Source organism: Rhincodon typus, chromosome 25 (genome assembly GCF_021869965.1).
Source record: "Rhincodon typus isolate 14 chromosome 25, sRhiTyp1.1, whole genome shotgun sequence".
Taxonomy (NCBI): Eukaryota; Metazoa; Chordata; class Chondrichthyes; order Orectolobiformes; family Rhincodontidae; genus Rhincodon; species Rhincodon typus.
In genome coordinates, this window is record NC_063356.1 from 31,864,611 (window position 1) to 31,884,616 (window position 20,006).

Genomic DNA, 20,006 nt, shown 5'->3' on the forward strand with positions numbered 1-20,006 from the left:
CATCCAGCTCTACACCTTGTTATATCAAGAAAGTCCTGAGTTTCAACTAATCAGCTAATTATACCAATGTATGAAGACACGCTAGAATTAATCTAAGCATGTTGAGAAAGAAAACTAGAAAAACAGACAGCAATGTCACTCTTGCTGTTTATCATACAATCCCAGTTAGATGTGTACATAATTGGATGAGAAGACAATCAGGGTATGATTCCTCTGCGTCTGGCTGATTTGCCATTATTCACCAACACAGGTCATATGTTAACAAGAGTCATTCAGCCATATGGTGTGTGGTACTTACCTGTAAAATCACACTTTAAATGACACAAGTATGGAGGGAGAGAAAATTGCCAAAAGCTAAAAGGGAAATATAAGACAACCCTACACATCATCTTCAGTAAAGCAAAGACAATTTGTCAGTGTCTCACATTGTCATAATTTCTTGCAAAAAGTAGAATTCATTCCCAATTAATGAAGTGGTCAGAAATTCCAGAGTTGGATAAGGTAAAAATGTTTAATGTGTTTGTTGGTTTTTCATGAGCATATAAGAACTAGTTGGGGCTTAAGAGGCCTCTACATGTAGTATAGCCCATATCACTTTGACTCACAGAGGGTGAATACCACACACCTTTATCGTCTAGTTAGCAATTTGCCTTTGTTAACACATTCTTTGATGCATAACAATTGTTTAGAAGTATCTTCGATGCAAACCTGCCTTCATGCGATATTGTGAAGGTCCAATCACATAACATTATGGAAGGAAGTAGTGGGTTCTAGGCAGCACTCTTGATTCATTAAGCCTTTGAACTGGAACTTCATGACTTCAATAGATGGAGGAAAACCCAACTCAAAATGCCTGCTTTCATGTAATCTCTAACTAGTATTTTAAAAGCATAAAACATGCACCAATAAGTGGCAGAGACACTGAGAAGTATAGAGATAATGTCTTTACATAGTATTTCAGAGGATATTCTTTTCTTATTTGATATTTACAATTTGTCAACTTATCAGTCTTTCAAATTTTATTTTTATTATGTCCTGAAGCACATTAATGGATAATGGTTCCATCTGAAGGGTAAATAAACCGAGATTTCAGAACTTAAATGAGTGGCAAATGTTACAGAACAGAGATGAATACATTTTTTTAAAAAACAGAAGTTAGTAAAATCTGGAATGCATTCTCTGAAAGTGTCTTGGAAGAGGATCCAATTGTAATTTCACTGTCCAGCCAATTAAAATCTATCAATGTGTACTAATATAAACATGTGAAATAGGAATGTGTTAAGTCTCCTCACAATCTTGCATGTTTTAATAAAACCAGTGCTCATTCTCTCAAAAGCTAATGGTACAAACTCAACTTATTCAATCATTCCTCGTAAGACAAACCTTGCATCTCAGCAATCAATGGAATGGAACCTCTCTGTGGTGCTTCTAATGCAATTATTTCCTTCTTTAAATAAAGAGATCAAAACTCTACATAGTATTAGTCTTACCAATGCACTGTAAAACTAGCAAAACTTTCCCTGCTTTTATACTTCCTCCTCCTTGCAATAAATGATAACATTCCACTTGTTCCTTCCTAGTCATTTGCTGTATTTGCAGAGTAATTTCTATGATTCATGTATCAGGACGCCCAGACTCCTCTGCACTATACAGTTCTGAATCTCTCTCCTTTTAAATAAGCTGCATTTCAGCAAACCAGGTACTACAGCCACATCACCTTCCTTAGCACCTGCCTCCATCCCCGCCTCTTCGACCTGTTTGTTTCCTCTCCACCTATCCTCTCCTCTATCCCTCTTCTATCCGCCTCCCACTCTCTCCCTATTTATTTCAGAACCCCCTTCCCCTCCCCCTTTTCTGATGAAGGGTCTAGGCCCGAAACGTCAGCCTCTCTGCTCCTATGATGCTGCTTGGCCTGCTGTGTTCATCCAGCCCTGCACCTTGTTGTCCTGCATTTCTGTTCTGTCTGCCAAGATTAACAAGTCACATTTTTCCACATTATACTCCATTTGCCAATTTTTTTTGCCCTCTCAATTAACTAATGTCTGTGAAGACTCTTTACATCCTCTTCAAAACTTACTTCCCTACATAAATTTGTGTCAACAGCAAATTTAGCAAAGATAAATTTGGTCCCTTCATCCATGTCACTGATGTAGATGTGATCAGCTGAGGTCCCAGCACCAAGTCCATGTCATCTCATTCGTGACATCTTGCCAAACCAAGAAATGACCTGTTTATGCCAATGCAATGTTTCCTGTTAGCTAATCAATCCTCTGCTTAAGCTAACTCTGATTTTTTTCTTCACAGATGCTGCCAGACCTGCTGAGCTTTTCCAGCAACTTCTGTTACTGTTTGTATATCATTTACTTTTTAAAATTGGGGGTTGGATAGACCAGTTGGCTGGATGGCTGGTTCAAATTGCAGAGTGATACTAAATAGCATGGATTTGATTACCATGAAGGACTCTCCTTCACAACCTCTCCCCTGGCCTGAAGTGTGGTGATCCTTGGATTAAACTACAACCAGTTAAACTCTCTCTCATGACAGAGCAGGCCTATAGTATGGTAACTATGGCGATGTTTACTTTTCAAAACAGCTTCTATTTAAAGGCATATCAAGCTACTTTTAAAAGACAAGAATATTCAAACTCTGAACTCCGATTGAAGAAGTAACATTGTGTAACCTTTAATTTCAGTGCATTTGTAGTACATAGCAAGTGATTGGTGTAAATTGACTGTACAATGGACAAAAAGTATTTTTACACTGCAATTCTGATATCAGAGCAGTGGTGTTTATATCTGTTTCCTAAAACGAATTTTGCTTGTTTCATTTTCAATTCTTTCCCTGATAGATGCCAGGCAGGAACTTGTCAAACCTGACAACAAATCAAAAACTCTAGCAAAAAATAAATATGGCCTGCTGCCAGAACAAAATAAGTCAGTTTTATACCTCCTAGTTCAGCCAATGACAGGAGAACAATATGCCAACCATCCTTTCACTTTTATTGCATAAAAACAGCTTTACTGATTTCAAAAAGAACTTGAAAGCACAAATAAACTGATCAGTAACAATTTATGCAGGAGAGTGTGAAAGTTCAGTTTTCAGTCAATCTAAATTGTAGTGAAAAACTAGATTACCGAAACAGCAATCAGAAATTTAACAGGTAGGAAAAAGGAGCACTTACATCAGCACCTTCCAGTTACATACTGCCTTTAACATAAAACATCCCAAAGCTCCTTACAAGAACACTATGAAACTTCAACGGTGAGCTATATCTGGAGATATTAAGTCAAACAGCCAATAGCTTGGTGAAGATGAAAGATTTAAGATGTACCTCACAGAAAGAAAGCCAAGAGACAGAAAGTGTAGAAAGAAAACTCCAAAGCTCAGGGGGCTTAAACCACTGAAAACACAGCCACCACAAAATGGGAAATGGTCAAAAAACTGAAGTTGGATCAGCAGACATCACAGAAGGGTTTAGGTTTAGAAGAGATTACAGATAGGAGGGGTTGAAGCCACTGTGGACTTGCAAAACAAGTCTAAGAATTTTAAAATTAGAATGCTGCTTGCACAGCAGGTATTTCAGTAAGAGAAGTGAGCAGGACTTGGTGTGAAATACAACAAAGGAAGACAACCTTTCAAAGGACAGAATGTGCAATGTCACTCGGGGGTTTGTCTGAATAATCAAATCTGGAGCTAACAAAGGCATGGATGCGAATTTCACTGCAGATAAACTGAAGCAAAAGCATCACTGGGTGTGGTTATAGAATTAGAAACAGTCATTGTTCCTGACTCTTGTGGCTGGAAGTGTAATTTTTGGTTACGTACAAGACCAAGGCTGTGAACTGTTTGAGTCGGCCTCAGGCAGCTGCTAAAGTGAGGAATGGAGTTGGTGACAGCATCTACACACAATTGCTTCTGGTCTTCCCAATCTAATACTCTATGTTGGACAAGCAGTCAGAAAATTTAAGAGGCAGATTTAGCCTGAAGAATGAAATTATTTTGTACATGGTACGGTTATTTTACTATTCTATAACAACAGTATGTTTTGATGATTTTTGACCCCAAGATTCCAATCTATTTTGCTTAAAACTCAGCACACCTATGGTTCAGATTTTGTAGTCAAAGGCATAGTGACTGCATCACTGCTGATCTTACAGAAATTTATCCTAAACATCGAGCAATCTCTGTACTTGGGTATTCCCTTTTCTAAAGTCTGTTTGAATCTGGTGCCAACTTAAGGAGATTTCTAGACATTTAATAACAGCAAACTCGTCAGCAGGGTAAATAACCAAACAGTTCGGAGAATTCTAGGAGTGAACTGATATTTTCAGTTTTATTTAAAAACGTTGGGAGAGGAAAATAAAGATTGCAACATAGACAGGAGATTAAGGTAGGAACTGAAATAAGCAAATGTAAGAGAAAGACAAAGATATGATTATTTTCAATATCATAAACATGATATTTCACAAATTGTCAAATTTACTTTTTTTGGGACCAGCGAGGCGTTCAGTGGAAATTCTGAGCGGAGTATGTAATTATTAAGAAATAAGTTGGATGTGATTTTCACGAAGGATTTATTAGTGAGATAAGGTTACGTTTCCATCAGTTCAGTGATTGGTTAGAGATTGCAGTTTGGGGCAACAGCACTCTCTATGGGATAAGTGCATGAAGACGGCCTCAACCGTGATCTTGCATTGATGTCGCACTACAGGTGATCCCACCACACTGTTCTGCATCTGTAAAATCTTCCTTCCCGTCCTGTTTTAACAGCATCACCTCTCGCGCTCTCTCTCTCTCTCTCACACACACACATTTATATATATATCTGTGGGGTGAATCATTTCTTCCAAGTTAATCAGTTAGAAGGTTTTAATTGATTAATATGTATAAGTAAATCCCCGAATTCCTTTCAAGTCACGGTCCTGGGAGAACTAAAGGTTTTATCAGTGTAAAGAAGTGGTGACATTTTTGGTCAGACACTGCATGTTAGATGTGAGGCCTTGCTTAGAATCTCTTTGTGTTTTGGTTTAGTCAGGCTGGTTTTATTTCTAAAGTAGGAATTTATAAAACACCAAATTGGCTGTCCATAAATTGTGCGCTTTTTGAATGAAATAAAATGTCTCTAAGTACAAATTCACCCCATAGATTTACGTCATGACACCACCACACTATACACACACGAACACACACACACACAGTCTCTGAAGGCTTTCTCTCTCCCTCTCTCTCACACAAACACACACACACACACACACACACACACACACACACACACGGGTGAATTTCTTTACATTTTACATTGTTCAAGAAGCGCACTGTTCAAAAAACACATTTTATCTTGTTCAAAAAGTGCACAATTTATACAGTCAATAAAGTTTTATAAATTCCTACTTGAGAATAAAACCAGTCTGACTAGTCTGTATTCTAAACAAAGCCTCACACCTAGCATGCATTGCCTGACCTAAAATGTCACCTCTTCTTTACACTGATAATACCTTTAGTTCTCTCAAGACTGCAAATTGAAAGGAATATTTGTTGAGTGATAAATATTGACCAATACATTTGGAGATCTCTGTGTTGTCACCAATAAAAGATTGTGGTCTTTTATATACACCAGAATAAACATCTGGGAGCTTTGATATTTTGCAGCTAAGGTTATAATCTTTCTCCATCAACACATCATGCCATCAGTATTGTTGTGAAAGGTCAGCTTAGACAAAATGTTCAGCTTCCAGGGTAAATGTTAAATAAGCCACCTTCTAACTCAGAGTAAAAAAAGTGTTAAATGATCATTAAGAAACCATCTCAATTATTTCAAAAAGGAGGATTGATTTGTAAAATTTATGAAGAAAATATGCCGATTCACCACACAAAATTTGTTGCACTTCCCAAAAAAATTAATATAATTATCTGTTGTATTAATACAGCCAATGAAACAACTTTGGAGATGAGGAGAAAATAAAAAGGCTGAAAAGTCACTTAAGAAACAAGTTAAATTTAGATTTAAAAAAACAAATGAATCCATTTCTACACTTTAAGAAAGGAACAGTTGTGACATCAATGGTTACTGAGGTAGCTGAATATTGGACATCATGCAAAAATGTAAAAAGAACAGAACCTTAGTCTATCAGTTATCACGGCATCATCGAGCATTCAACAATACTGAGGCTTTAAAAGCAAAAACAAAAAAAAAGCACTTTAATTCTGGTTAGGATAATAAAGTTCAATTGTCTTCAAAACAGTAGGCAAGTTATATGTGGCATTGGACCTTTGTACCTCAGGTGCATTGTAATACAGGAAAATATAGCTCAAACATTATTGTTCTAAATATATCTCTGCAGTTAATTTAATGGAAAACAGTCCTGAATTAAATGAATACCAAATTGCACAAATTTATGGAAATTGAAGAACACAAACTAATCAAACAAATAGCAAAGATGACACAATACCAAATGTTGCACTGATGAACTTACCCTGCCAGGTTACTCAAGTAGAACAGTCATTGACATTCTGATAATTAAATATGCTTTTACACTATGCAATTCAACAAACAGTTTTTCAGTTAGCATAGACAATTCATTTGCTTTATAGAAACAGAAATAGGCCATTTTGCCCTTCGAGCTTGTTCCACCATTCACAATTAGACAATGGCTGATCTGTACACAAAATTCAACATCCATCCTCACTTTTATTCCATAAACCACAATAACCTTGCTCATTAAAACTATCAATTTCAGTTTTGAACTTTTTAATTGATCTAGCCTCAACAGTGTTTTCAGGGAGGAGTTCATAAATTTTTCCACTGTATTTTACAAATGTTTATTTCAGTTCAGCAGTTAAACCTATCGGATTAACTTCTACTTGATTGATCTTGATACTTTAACTGTTTGAGAGAATGATTGCTACATCAAATGTACACCTAACAGAGTTACAGAGGCAAAGCCATGTCAGCCTCTTTATCTTTTCCTTTCTATTTCCCCAATTCAGATTACTCAAAGGGTTGGCATGGAATGCAGTCAGACTGCCATAACGCAGACCTTCTTAGTTATTAACTTTCTTTTGGGCTTTAAGGCTGATCAGTGCAATGTAACAAGGCGAGGTGACTGAGTGGCATAGATTAGACACTGTCTATGTTATCAATACCATTCTGCTTTACACACCATGAATGTTTACTCATGCAATAATGCTTTGCTGAAATGTGTTATCTGGTTAAGCCAAACCTACAAATATTAAAACAGTTAATTGATTTTCTGTTTAGTCTAATTTATTGTCCTGTGAGTGAAGTAAAATGATTTAATTGACAAGTCAGCCAATTTGGTTTTGCTTCATTTAGTTCAACTTACAACTAGTAAATACGCTCCCGAGTTAAATGAGAAGACTCAGCAAAATGGAGACCTTGGTTCAAAAATGTGTGCTCAGTAAAGTTTGCTTCAATTTGAAGGATTTAGTTCCATAGTAGTAAAGGAAATCCTCCCAAAATAGAGTGCGCCAGAGGCCGAGGATGAATTTTGCTTACTTGGCAAAATTACTTGCATTTCGGTCACAGACTAGATATATCAATCTAACCCATTTTCTTTCTCTATAAAATATCACAACCATGTAACAGGCATTTCTGTAGAGCAATGTATGAACTCAATGATTTGTATAAGCTCATATGAAGAGTTCTTTTGATTTGAATGTTTCAATTTTAAAATAACTGGCAGCAAAGCTTTACATTTTAAACAAGATAAAAGTGTAATTTAATCCACAGCTATTGCTATGAAGTTACTTACCTAAAAGTGTTGAAAGTATGAGCTAAACTACACATATAAAATAAGCATTGCTAAACGGAGACTAGAAATTGAAGCATTTCATCTTTCATTCGTCAGAACTAGGATGCCAGAAACAGAGTTGGCAATCTAGATGTCTCACTATGTTTGAAACTGTATTTCTTGAACTCATTAACTCAGAAATTTGTGCAGTTGAGTTCAATTTCAACGATATCATGAATGTCAAAATAGATGATAAAGACCAAAATTACTGCGGATGCTGTAAATCAGGAACAAAAACAAAGTGCTGGAAAAGCTCAGCAGGTCTGGCAGCATCTGTGAAGGAAAAAACAGAGTTAACTTTTCAGGTCCGGTGACCCTTGCTCAGAACACAGTTTTTGTGTCAAATGGATGGCCTTGCTATGGAATCCCTTTTACAGCCAACTCTTGCTTGCATCTTTGTTAGTTACTATGAAAAGTGCATCTGATGGAAATACCAATAACCTCTCACCTTTGTTTTCATTCACTACTCAATATATACCTCGGGATTCCTGCAGTCCCACATGCTACAAGGTCTTTTTGGCAGCCTCATGAATAGGGCCACAGCTCATCATGTAAGCTGTGCTTTGAGACAGATCATTCTATCCTGCATGATAATGGTCAACGAGACATATTGTTTGATATAGTCCGCCAGTCATTGGCATGTGCAGCCTAAATCCCTGCATTGCAACAGCACTGGAATTTATACATTTTTTTTGTGCAGTTAACAAAACGTCATTTTGGCTTTATGGCAGCATCCCTTCACTCATGGTTGCATTGGATCGTAGCAACGTGAAACAGCTAGCTTCACTTGGGGAAATGTTTGAAACAACTCAATCAAAAATGTGTGCTCAGTAAAGTTTGCTTCAATTTGAAGGATTTAGTTCCATTTAGTATTTAGTAAAGGAAATCCTCCCAAAATAGAGTGCGCCAGAGGCGGAGGATGAATTTTGCTTACTTGGCAAAATTACTTGCATTTCGAACACAGACTAGATATATCAATCTAACCCATTTTCTTTCTCTATAAAATATCACAATCATGTAACAGGCATTTCTGTAGAGCAACGTACGAACTCAATGAAATCACCACTCAATATATTATCACAAAAACTCATGAAAGGGCCTACATTCATCACCTTTGGCTCAGAATGGTGTCCAGTCTATCTCAGTTTACCCTGGAAGGGGAAGTTGTTTCAAACATTTCCCCAAGTGAAGCTAGCTGTTTCAAGTTGCTACTATCCAGTGCAACCATGAGTGAAGGGATGCTGCCATAAAGCCAAAATGATGTTTTGTTAACTGCACAAAAAAAAATGTATAAATTCCAGTGCTGTTGCAATGCAGGGATTTAGGCTGCACATGCCAATGACTGGCGGACTACATCAAACAACATGTCTCGTTGACCATCTGCAGCTGGCAGTATGTTGCTCATCCTGAGCCAACCAGTGCTTGCAAGCCTCAAAGTATTTCTACCCATTAGATGTATATCTTCTACTGGAAATAATTTGTTAAATAATCTGGACTATGCTAAGAATTACATCAGAATTTAAATTTAAAATCATCAACCAGGTCCACAGTGTGACACATTTACATGAGTTATAAATTACGTAAATATTCAGGACCCTATACTATGCAGGCAAAAGGCACAGACATACATTACAACTTTTCAATGAAAGGGATCATGCAATTGGCTAAAATCTACTGCCCTTCCATGACAATGCCCTAGCCAATCTGAAACTACCTGCCTGGTTTGAAAATTAAGAATATTAGTGATTTTTCCTGCTCTGTATTCAAGTCGTTGACAGTTGTCCAGATATTTTGTTGAATATTTAAGGCTGGGATGTCATATTGGGGTCAGTTACCAGGTTGCACTTGGTAGTGTTTGCAGTCAACCAGGAAATGCACCATTGAGAAATCAGGGTGGCATCAATTTGCTGGGTGCAGAGTGTTTTCCAGTAGGGGACATAGGATTTAAGGCTGTGGATTTTGGATCAATTGCAATTTGTCTGAAAATGATAGAAGTTTGTTAGACAAGGGCATAAGAGGATATAGAATAAAAGCAGGTAAATAAAATTGATGTCCAGACCAGCAATGATCTAAATAAATGGAGAAATAACCTGGAGTAGTAGAATGGCCTATTTCTATTCCTAGATTTCTATGATATAATGAATACAGAAGTGAAAGTTAGATTAAAAAGCCCTTAAATCAGATATATTTCTATTCAAATATGTAAACTTTTACTCTGAAAACAGAAACATAACAGAGCAGACCCCTCCATGTAGTTGTACCAGAAGGTTGGGGGTCCAAAGACACTTTGAAGAGATTTAATCTTCACTCGAGTAACTATCAAATTGCAAGCAGAATATTTATACCTACAACACTATAAATGATGGGGTAACCTCAGAATTATTTGTAGTACTTCTTACTGATTTGCATGAAATTTAAGGAGCTTAAATTTCTTAAATAACTTAAGAATTACAGATCAATCCCATTCCATACAGATATTACTAAGATATCAGCCTTTGGGCTTCTCAAAGCTCAATTTCAATGGCAATATCCAAAATATGACAGAGGTTAAGCTTAAATACAAAACATTTGTTTTAGATTCTTGATTAAATGCTGTTTGCAAGGTTTGAAAAACACAAAGGGAAGATGTGCAGATAAGCTTGCAACAAAAGACAAACAGTTAGCTAAGTAATAAAACATCTGCATTATTTTTTTCAATAACTACAAATTGGTTATAGGATTGAACTCCAGAACTTTCAGTTTCAGATATAAACAAGACTCAAAACTCCTGACAGAACAACAGCTGCTAGTACATAGTAGACTACCCTGCAGTCTAGAAATGAACCGTCTAGGAACTATTATTTCTGGCATTCAACTGATTCGCTAACTCTGCTTTCTTTGAGTGCATTACTGCAAAGAGAGTTTTGAGCTACAGTGGGGCCACAAATGAAATAGTTGAAAATGTTTGAAAAGTGATCTACCTTTAGCCTCTGGGCTAAATTTCAATATTTCAATCAAATATCTGTTTCGTCTTTGAAGCTTCAGAGGAGATATTTATATTTCAAATGCATAACATTTTCAACCTTTTTTGGGGGTACTTGCAATTGAAATGAAAGAATGATAATTATTCTGAAAACTAAAAGTCAAATGTTAAGAGCACACACCTGTTGTGAAGACTGTATAAGTTATTTATTGCAACCACTTGGCAATCTGTTTATCCAGCAGAGTCAAATAATTGAGCAAAACTGCAATTATCTTTTGACTACAATACTCTTTGAATGCAACATTAATCTTATTTTTTATCATCTGGAGTGTGAAATATATATTTAATACAAGATGATTTGAAAATATAAATATAGATTACACATTTTCAGATGCAGCAACCCTCATTTATAGTTCTACTTACTTAGCCTTCATTCTGGCATTCAAGTTAATTTCAGTTGAATGGGTAAACACAAAGTATGCTTACAGATTACATTTTACAGTGCACAAAAAGTCACCCTTAAATGGAATCTGTTGTTCTAATTTTAATACAGTGCAGCCGCTCTGAACTTGTTCAAAATGTAAAGTCAATTTTATTAGAATGTTTGCTTATACAAACAGAACTAATTTTCTGTTTGCTATTTATTTCAAATCACCTGCAGAATAGTAAATGGCAAGGAATGCATCGTTAGATTGGGGGCTACATGCATAAATGAAATAGCGAAGTGGCCCACACCTTGGATATAGACAACAGGCTATGTAAGTAATTATATGGAAACATACAGAAGCTATTAAATTAATAAGTTTATATTCAGACATCAAGGGCTATTTTCACCTTTTCAGAACACAAATACAATTGGAAGAAGTGGAATAGGTTCACTACATCAATGAAAGATTAAAAACTAATGGGAAGGGAAATAATAAATGTCACACCTACCCTGAAAATAAAATGTAATAACAGAAAAATTACTTGTCAAAGCAAGAAGGATCTTGAGAATTTGGTTCCAGAAACCTTCACAGCATCTAATAAAGCCTTTTTATACAAATATCATGGTGATATAAGAAGCTTACAAGTTAGTGGGGAGAAGGGAAAGACAACGTGTTTTGATTCATGCCATTTTTTTTGCTGCAAAAGAAAGAGTTAGATGAAGAACCACAGTTGAAATATGTACGGGGAAGGCTAGGATAAGGGAAATGGCAGTGGGGTGGAAAGTAAGAAATCTGTGGTCATATTTCCTGCAACTTGCTCATCATAACCAGGCAGCAGGATGATAATGAACCAGTAGCTGAGGGGGATATACGGCATAAATTTATTGATATTCTAAACATTCTTAGTCAGGGCAGGAGAGATAATAGAGCTTCTGGATGTTAGATGGGAGCCTTGAGTTCCAGGGACTAGTAATGGGTGAGTGACAGGGATCTGTTGGAGTGAGCAGTTGAGAAGTTGGTAGTTTAGGGTACATTTAAGCTCATGTGAAAGTATATTCACCCATAGTGGCCATGTGCAATATAAGTCAGTCCTCTCCTGGAACTACTGTTAGCTTCTTGGGCCCAAACTCCAGGAATGGACCTTCTTGGTCAAATGCTCCCAGGCACTTGAGGGTAATCCTTGAAGGTCTTCTGGTTCCCCATGGACCAACAAGGTTTCACCTCTTCTCCACTTTCATGAACATGGGAACCCTTTCTTTGGCTTTGTGTAACATTTTTCTCCTGTAGAATGTTGGCCACATCATTTGCCAGGAGCATTCTGTGGTTCAATGAAGCTCCCTGAGAGGGCGGACAAATTATCTTTAAGACAAGTAGGAAAGATATACTTTCATGTGCTTTCTATAAACACTGCTCAGAGTCTCGCTGAGAGATCAGGCAGCTACTAGAAATGCTACAATCAGGTAAATGTAGAACCAGCAGAAAACTTGCATGCTACCTACCATTATGGCAACAAATCATGATCCTTAAAGCTCAACAAATGGCGCAAATCACGTTGTTAGCTATGGTACACAATTGGGGCGGGGGGGGCGAATGTTATGGTGCAGTAACGGTATTCCTACTTCGGAGCCAGGAAGACAGGGTTCAAGTTGCACCTGCTCCAGAAGTGTGTAGTAAACATCGCTGAACAGGTTATTTAGAAAAAATAAAGAAAAGTACACATGAGCTCAAGCATATAGTTTTTAATAGAATATAGAAAATGCTTGGCAATAGAAGTGAGAATTATTAGAGTTAGGCAATAATGATTAGGGGATTCAGTGACTTGTGTCCAAATTTTTCATGTATTTTATTAATGTTTTGACATGAGAATTATGAGCATGATAAATAAGCTACTGAAAAAAGCATAAAATTGTGTAAAAGCTCAAGAAATAGCACTTCAATACACTGGTTAAATTGACTTGGAAAACTTGAGACAGGGAGAAATTTTTTTTTAAACCAGCAATTAAAACCTCAAAGTAACATGTTCATCATTCAACAGTGTTGCATTTCTACAAGATTGAAAATGATGTTCTATTGAGTTCAAAAATTCAAAATATTAAATTGTGATGTTTTTGCATTATTTCTTCTGTGAAACAGGTCTTCCCAAAGTCATTTAGAAATGTTAGTATTTCATTTATTCCAAATCTCAACAATATTTATTTATTCAGCAGCACAAAACTTGTCAGTTGATGAAACATAAGAGTTCTGCAGAGTTTAACCCATTCTAATTAAATTTAACTTAGTTACTGAGTGAGGGAAGTAAGCTGTGAATGAATTTTACTGAAAGAGCAAGGTGATGTGAACGTCACATCTATCCATTAAGCAGTTTTTTTTTTAAAAGAAGAGTAAAATTTAATGGTCAATGTCAGATTGACTAGAATGTAGTTTTATAAGTGGTATGCAAAATTTGATTAATTAATCAGTACTCAAACATGCCTTGATTTGTATCTGTGAATAAAGCCTTGATTACAGTTCCACTAAAAAGGTACATTTTTAGCCAAGTCTAGAATTTTATCACCAAATGCCTTTGGTGCTTAACACTGCTTTATCTAATCTCGCATAAGATGAACAATGTTGCACATGATTTAATTTGCTGACATAATATATTGACACCTCAGTAACGAGACTGGAGTGATGAGGGTCTTTCTCTCTATGCTATATGTCAAGAGTTCCAATTATAGCTGTAATATTTTTGCTCCTCCTTATTTGTGGTGTATTACCTTTCAGGCTCATATGCAACAGGACCTCTGGCAATATTCAGCCACGTATTTGATAATATTTTATCAAAGGTTGTTAAGATTGGCTTTGATCTAACCTATGTCTCTGATCAGCTATTACTGAAAATCACCTCAAAATCAGCTTAAGCAGACTGTGTGAAAATTAATAGCAAAATGCAACATACAGTCATGGCACTATGAATATCTGCAATACTTTACTGAAGATTTATTTGGTGAGCAGGATATAACCAAGGTTCAAGTGATGGATGATGTTTATATAAATGAAATGGAATCCTCTTAGAACCATGATAAAAGATTGGCCCAGATTTTCTGATGGCCAGGTCATTTTGCAGCAGAGCAAATTGGAGTTTACTCCACATGGAAATCCCAATGCAGGTGACTCCCCACAGACTGCCTGGAAGGTTGAAATTTCCTTGGAACAATTACCCAGCAACAGGAGCCTTCCCAAAAAAGGCCTCACTCAGAGTGACTGTCACAGATTTTGGAGGGTTCAATCTCACTTATGCTTAATAGTCAGCCACAAATAGGTTCGAGGAATTAAAACCTGTTCTAACTCCTTGGTTACTATAGAAGTGAACCTCTGACTTAACACCGACTGTCTCTCTCAACACCTGACACATCCCTAGTCATTCCGTTAGACCTGCCATCTGAAGTAAAACCCACCTCCCTATCCTAGCTGGACCCGACTCTGCAACCTTGCCTCACTCGTCACCCGAACCCCTTACTCACCTCACACCCTAGCTCCAGCTGCCTCCCAATCTTCCTCACTCATCTCCCAGCTTAACACCCTACATTATCACTCTGCTCTTACCTTACTCATTTGCATTCTCTCAGTAGCTTTTGAAGTAGTTGCAGAGCCCTTAAATCACAAAATACCTCTTATTTTTCAGCTGGCTGTACTATGAGTTTGGGTTCCACACTGACCTTCTCCACTACTTTTGTTTTGGGGATCTCTGGGTTCCTCTTTGCTGCTTCAGAAGAGGTGGCTCTGGGCCAGGAAATGCGCAAGGAGAACTCATCTTAAGGTAAACAACCATTTTTGTCCATCTGATCAAGTTCTGATCATCATCAGGAAACCTTAGCCATTATTTTTGAGTTCTTCAACCCTCCAAACAACACAACAGCTGATACAAATGAACAAAGTAGAGGAGGAAAGCATTAATCCTAAATGTAAGATATTCAGAATCAGTAATTTCGCAGTACATTTAAGTTCCTTTGATCTATCAGCTTTCTTATCATCTGTTTTGATTGTTAAAATTGAAAGGAGTTATTTCTGGTTCATCAAGAACAAGAGCTAACATTCTTGGAAATGGAATGCTTCTGCGTTGGCAGGCAGTACTTTCAGAGTGAATGGAGTATAGGTAGGAGGTTGGGGAGGTGGGCAGACTGCCTGCATCCTGTCCCCCACCAAATTTTAATCGGACACCCCGTGAACGTAGTAACCCTGTTTCCTTTCTGCCCCTTAGAAAGTAACCAGCTGCCCATGCAAAATCAAGCTCATATGACCCTTAGCTATTGAATCATCGATGGTAGGCAGGCTGCTGATTTTAATATCCATACAGCCTGTGAATTCTGGGGTTGAGCCTGAGGCGTGGACGAGGGTGGTGGGCTGGAAACCCACCCTAATTTACTGTTTCTTTGTTAGAAACACAGCTGGTATGATTATGTAAAATCCAGTATCAAGTCACAACACAGGAAGTTGAAATCTGAAAATATGGGGGCTGAGCCTAGAAAAATGAGAATGAAAGTCACTAGTTTGATGTAAGAACAAAACCAGTTCATATTTGTGTTTTAGGGAAGGGGGCATATCATCCTTACCCAGTTGGGTATCCACTCTAATTTGCACTGCTGCAAAAATGATCTGGTCATTGGAATATCTGGGCCAATCTTTTATCATAGTTTTAAGAGGATTTGATTACATGCAGCTCCAAGCCTATACTAGGTGAATGAGGAAACAGGAGAGGGATAATGCTGCCATGACAGTCATGCTCATATCTCAGAAACAAAAAAAAATTCAGATGGATGATTCTTTTACATTGCAGTCATAATGAACTTTCAACTTTAAAGAAAGACCTATACCTCCTACTGCAACAATATGACACCTCCATTCCTTCCAATTGATCATCCCAGGGCTGCTGAGTGAGGTTCTTATAGCCAGTAAAAGATAATACCCATGCCATTAGATTCATGTCAAAATGTATAACTTGGGGACCCAAACCTTAATTTAGGATTTGAGCACATAAACTAGACATTCACTTTAGTGCAGTCGTGGAGTGTCTTATTTCAAAAGCGATACTAAACTAAGGCTTAAGCTACTTGTTCGTGTAAAGATGTCAAGATATTTTTTTCAGAGTGGAAAGTTACCCTGTACCCTTGTCAACAGGTTTCCTTTAACCAGCACCACCAAACAGAAAATTCTGTCATTCATCTGAAATGCTATTCACGCAAAATTATTTTACGCCATTCCAAACTCCCAAATTTGATTACAAAGCAACAGTGATTTCTTTCAACAAGTAATTAATTCACTAGGGTGCTGCTTAGACATATAGAGGCATGAAATGTACAAATAAATACAAGTTCTGTATTATCCTGCCTTGTTTCAAATTAAACAAAGCATGCGAGACACTAATTCTCTGTGCTTTCTCCATGGCAATGCCTCAACCAATCACAAGCAATTTACAAACCAACCAGCACCCTTCTCTCTTGCAATATAAATTGTTGCTCCCTCTGAAATTTGGCATTCTTGCATCTATCTCGACTGCAGGAGCAGTAGCTTCACGTGTGTTTCTTTTATCAGCAACACTTTAAAACTATTGAAGTACTGCGATAAATAATCCACAAATTTTTAACTCAACACGTTTTAAATGAAATTATTTTCTGCAAGAATTTGTAGGCATTTTATTAACCAAATTACTTGCCAGTCTACTTAACACCCTGTCTACATTCACAAATGGGTCAACTTCAAGAAAGGCACAGAAATTTGCAAAATTATGTCAAGGGAGATGGAGGATAATAATGCCGATTCATAGGGTAAATTATATCATGTGTTTCTCAATTAACCTCTAACCGCTGATGGACAGGTTGGTGCTGTGGTTTACTATCAGTTCCTCGTATCCAAGAATGGTGAAAGCATAATACTACAGATTTAATTATATTCAATTTGCTGCTTACCAAACAATTACTTCAGCCAAAATATGAAAGAGTCATCATAGGAAGATAAAAGCCAAGATTCATTATAGAATGTTGACAAAATCCTTGTACATTATCTATTATGGTAATTGTTATCCTAATTATTATCCCAGAAATTAATTGTCAAGAGGTGTTCCAAATGTGATTAGAGTAAAAAGGTCAAGGCATTTACCTTGATTTAAATCTTGTTTGGTATTTAAGCACCCACCCAAGGGCATTGTTCTGATGTTACAAACTAAAACATTTTGTTTTTAATCTTCCCATACATTTGTTGATATATTCCCAGTGAAAAACATGAATATCCTAACATCACTTGTGTACAAACTTTATTGCTGCTTGATATTTGAAAGCAGACAAACATCAGATTCTTTTTTTTGCAACGCAATACAAGTGACTTAAATGCATCATATCCAGTATTCTGTAAATACAGATAGATCTTTGCTTGGATAAAGAGAACTTCTAATCTAAATAACCAAGTGATTTCCTTAATTTGCATAACTTGTTTACCAAAAGGTGTAATCTTGTGATTTCTTTATTCCTTCCAGTTATATTTCTTATCATACCTTATCAAAATTGCATATATATGCTAAATGATGCATTTACAGTTCTAAAAGCATAATTGAACAGAACTATTATTGCTGTAGTTTATACTTTGATGCAAGATGTTACCAAATATATTCTGATGCCTTAACTTGGAATTATGAAATCTCTGCTTCTACTCAATTCATTCCCATAGTTACTTTTAACTCTATTTCAATCTCTCTTTGAGAAGCATAAATTTTCTATTAAGCAAAGAGACAGTCTCTTGCTAGTCATGCTGCTTTTCAGGTGGATATATAGAAATAGTCCATAATTGCCACTTATATTTGTTTGAAGAGGTGTCCATGTGCACGAATCGATTGCTAACATGAAGACTGTGCAAGCAATCAAGAACTGAAAGTTCATTTTGCCAGTGCCATCATCCACAAAAGTGAGGTACAAATAACTTATTTATCACATCAATATATTATGTTATTAGGCTCATGGAACATACAATAAAAATAAAGACAGATTATTGAACAATGAACCATTCTGTTATTACAGTGCACAATTCTAGAATCTACAGGAAATCATTTAGTCTCAGAATAATACAGCATTATCTCCGATAATAGAGATAATAAGGTGTAGAGCTGGATGAACACAGCAGGCCAAGCAGCATCAGAGGAGCAGGAAAGCTGACGTTTCGGGCCTAGACCCTTCTTCAGAAATGGGGGAGGGGAAGGGGGTTCTGAAATAAATAGGGAGAGAGGGGGAGGCGGATAGAACATGGATAGAGGAGAAGATAGGTGGAGAGGAGACAGACAGGCCAAAGAGGCGGGGATGGAGCCAGTAAAGGGAAGTGTAGGTGGGGAGTTAGGGAGGGGATAGGTCAGTCCAGTGAGGACGGACAGGTCAAGGGGGTGGGATGAGGTTAGTAGGTAGAAGATGGGGATGGGGCTTGAGGTGGGAGGAAGGGATAGGTGGGAGGAAGGACAGGTTAGGGAGGCAGGGACAAGCTGGGCTGGTTTTGGGATGTGGTAGGGGGAGGGGAGATTTTGAAGCTTGTGAAGTTCACATTGATACCACTGGGCTGCAGGGTTTCCAAGCGGAATAGGAGGTGCTGTTCCTGCAACCTTCGGGTAGCATCGTTGTGGCACTGCAGGAGGCCCAGGATGGACATGTCGTCTGAGGAATGGGAGGGGGAGTTAAAATGGTTCGTGACTGGGAGGTGCAGTTGCTTAGTGCGAACTGAGTGTAGGTGTTCCACAAAGCGGTACCCGAGCCTCCGCTTGGTTTCCTCAATGTAGAGGAGGCCACAACGGGAACAGCGGATACAGGATACCACATTAGCAGTTGTGCAGGTGAACATCTGCTTGATGTGGAAAGTCTTCTTGGGGCCTGGGATGGGGGCGAGGGGGGAGGTGTGGGGACAGGTGTAGCACTTCCTGCGGTTGCAGGGAAAAGTGCCGGGTGTGGTGGGGCTGGAAGGGAGTGTGGAGCAGACAAGGGAGTCCCGGAGAGAGTGGTCCCTCTGGGAAGCAGATAAGGGTGGGGAGGGAAAAATGTCTTTGGTGGTGGGATCAGATTGCAGATGGCGGAAGTGTCGGAGGATGATGCGTTGGATCCAGAGGTTGGTGGGGTGGTACGTGAGGACGAGGGGGATTCTTTTTTGGTTGTTATTGTGGGGAGGGGGTGTGAGGGATGAGTTGTGGGAAATGCGGGAGACACGGTCGAGGGCTTTCTCGACCACTGAGGTGGGGGGATGTTGCGGTCCTTGAAAAACGAGGACATCGGAGATGTTTGGGAGTGGAATGCCTCATCTTGGGAGCAGATGCGACGAAGGCGAAGGAATTGGGAATAGGGGATGGCATTTTTGCAGGAAAGTGGGTGGGAGGAGGTGTATTCTAGATAGCTGTGGGAGTTGGTGGGCTTGAAATGGATATCGGTTTCCAGGTGGTTGCCAGAGATGGAGGCAGAGAGGTCCAGGAAGGAGAGCGAGGTATCAGAGATGGTCCAGGTGAACTTAAGGTTGGGATGGAAAGTGTTGGTAAAGTGGATGAACTGTTCGAGCTCCTCGTGGGAGCACAAGGCAGCGCCGATACAGTCATCAATGTAACGGAGGAAGAGGTGGGGTTTCGGGCCAGCGTAGCTACGGAAGGGGGATTGTTCCACGTAACCTACAAAGAGGCAGGCATAGCTTGGGCCCATGCGGGTACCCATGGCCAACCTTTTTGTCTGTAGGAAGTGGGAGGAATTGAAAGAGAAGTTGTTGAGGATGAGGACGCGTTCAGCTAAGCGGATGAGGGTGTCAGTGGAGGGGGAC

At 38.2% G+C, this 20,006-nt stretch overlaps 1 protein-coding gene across 3 annotated transcripts in view; it reads right to left on the reverse strand.

Moving 5' to 3' along the window:
- The window catches only part of tbc1d22b (TBC1 domain family, member 22B), a 1,108,217-nt gene that overhangs the window by 43,454 nt on the left and 1,044,757 nt on the right, over nt 1-20,006 (reverse strand). The gene's annotated exons all lie outside the window — the stretch shown is intronic.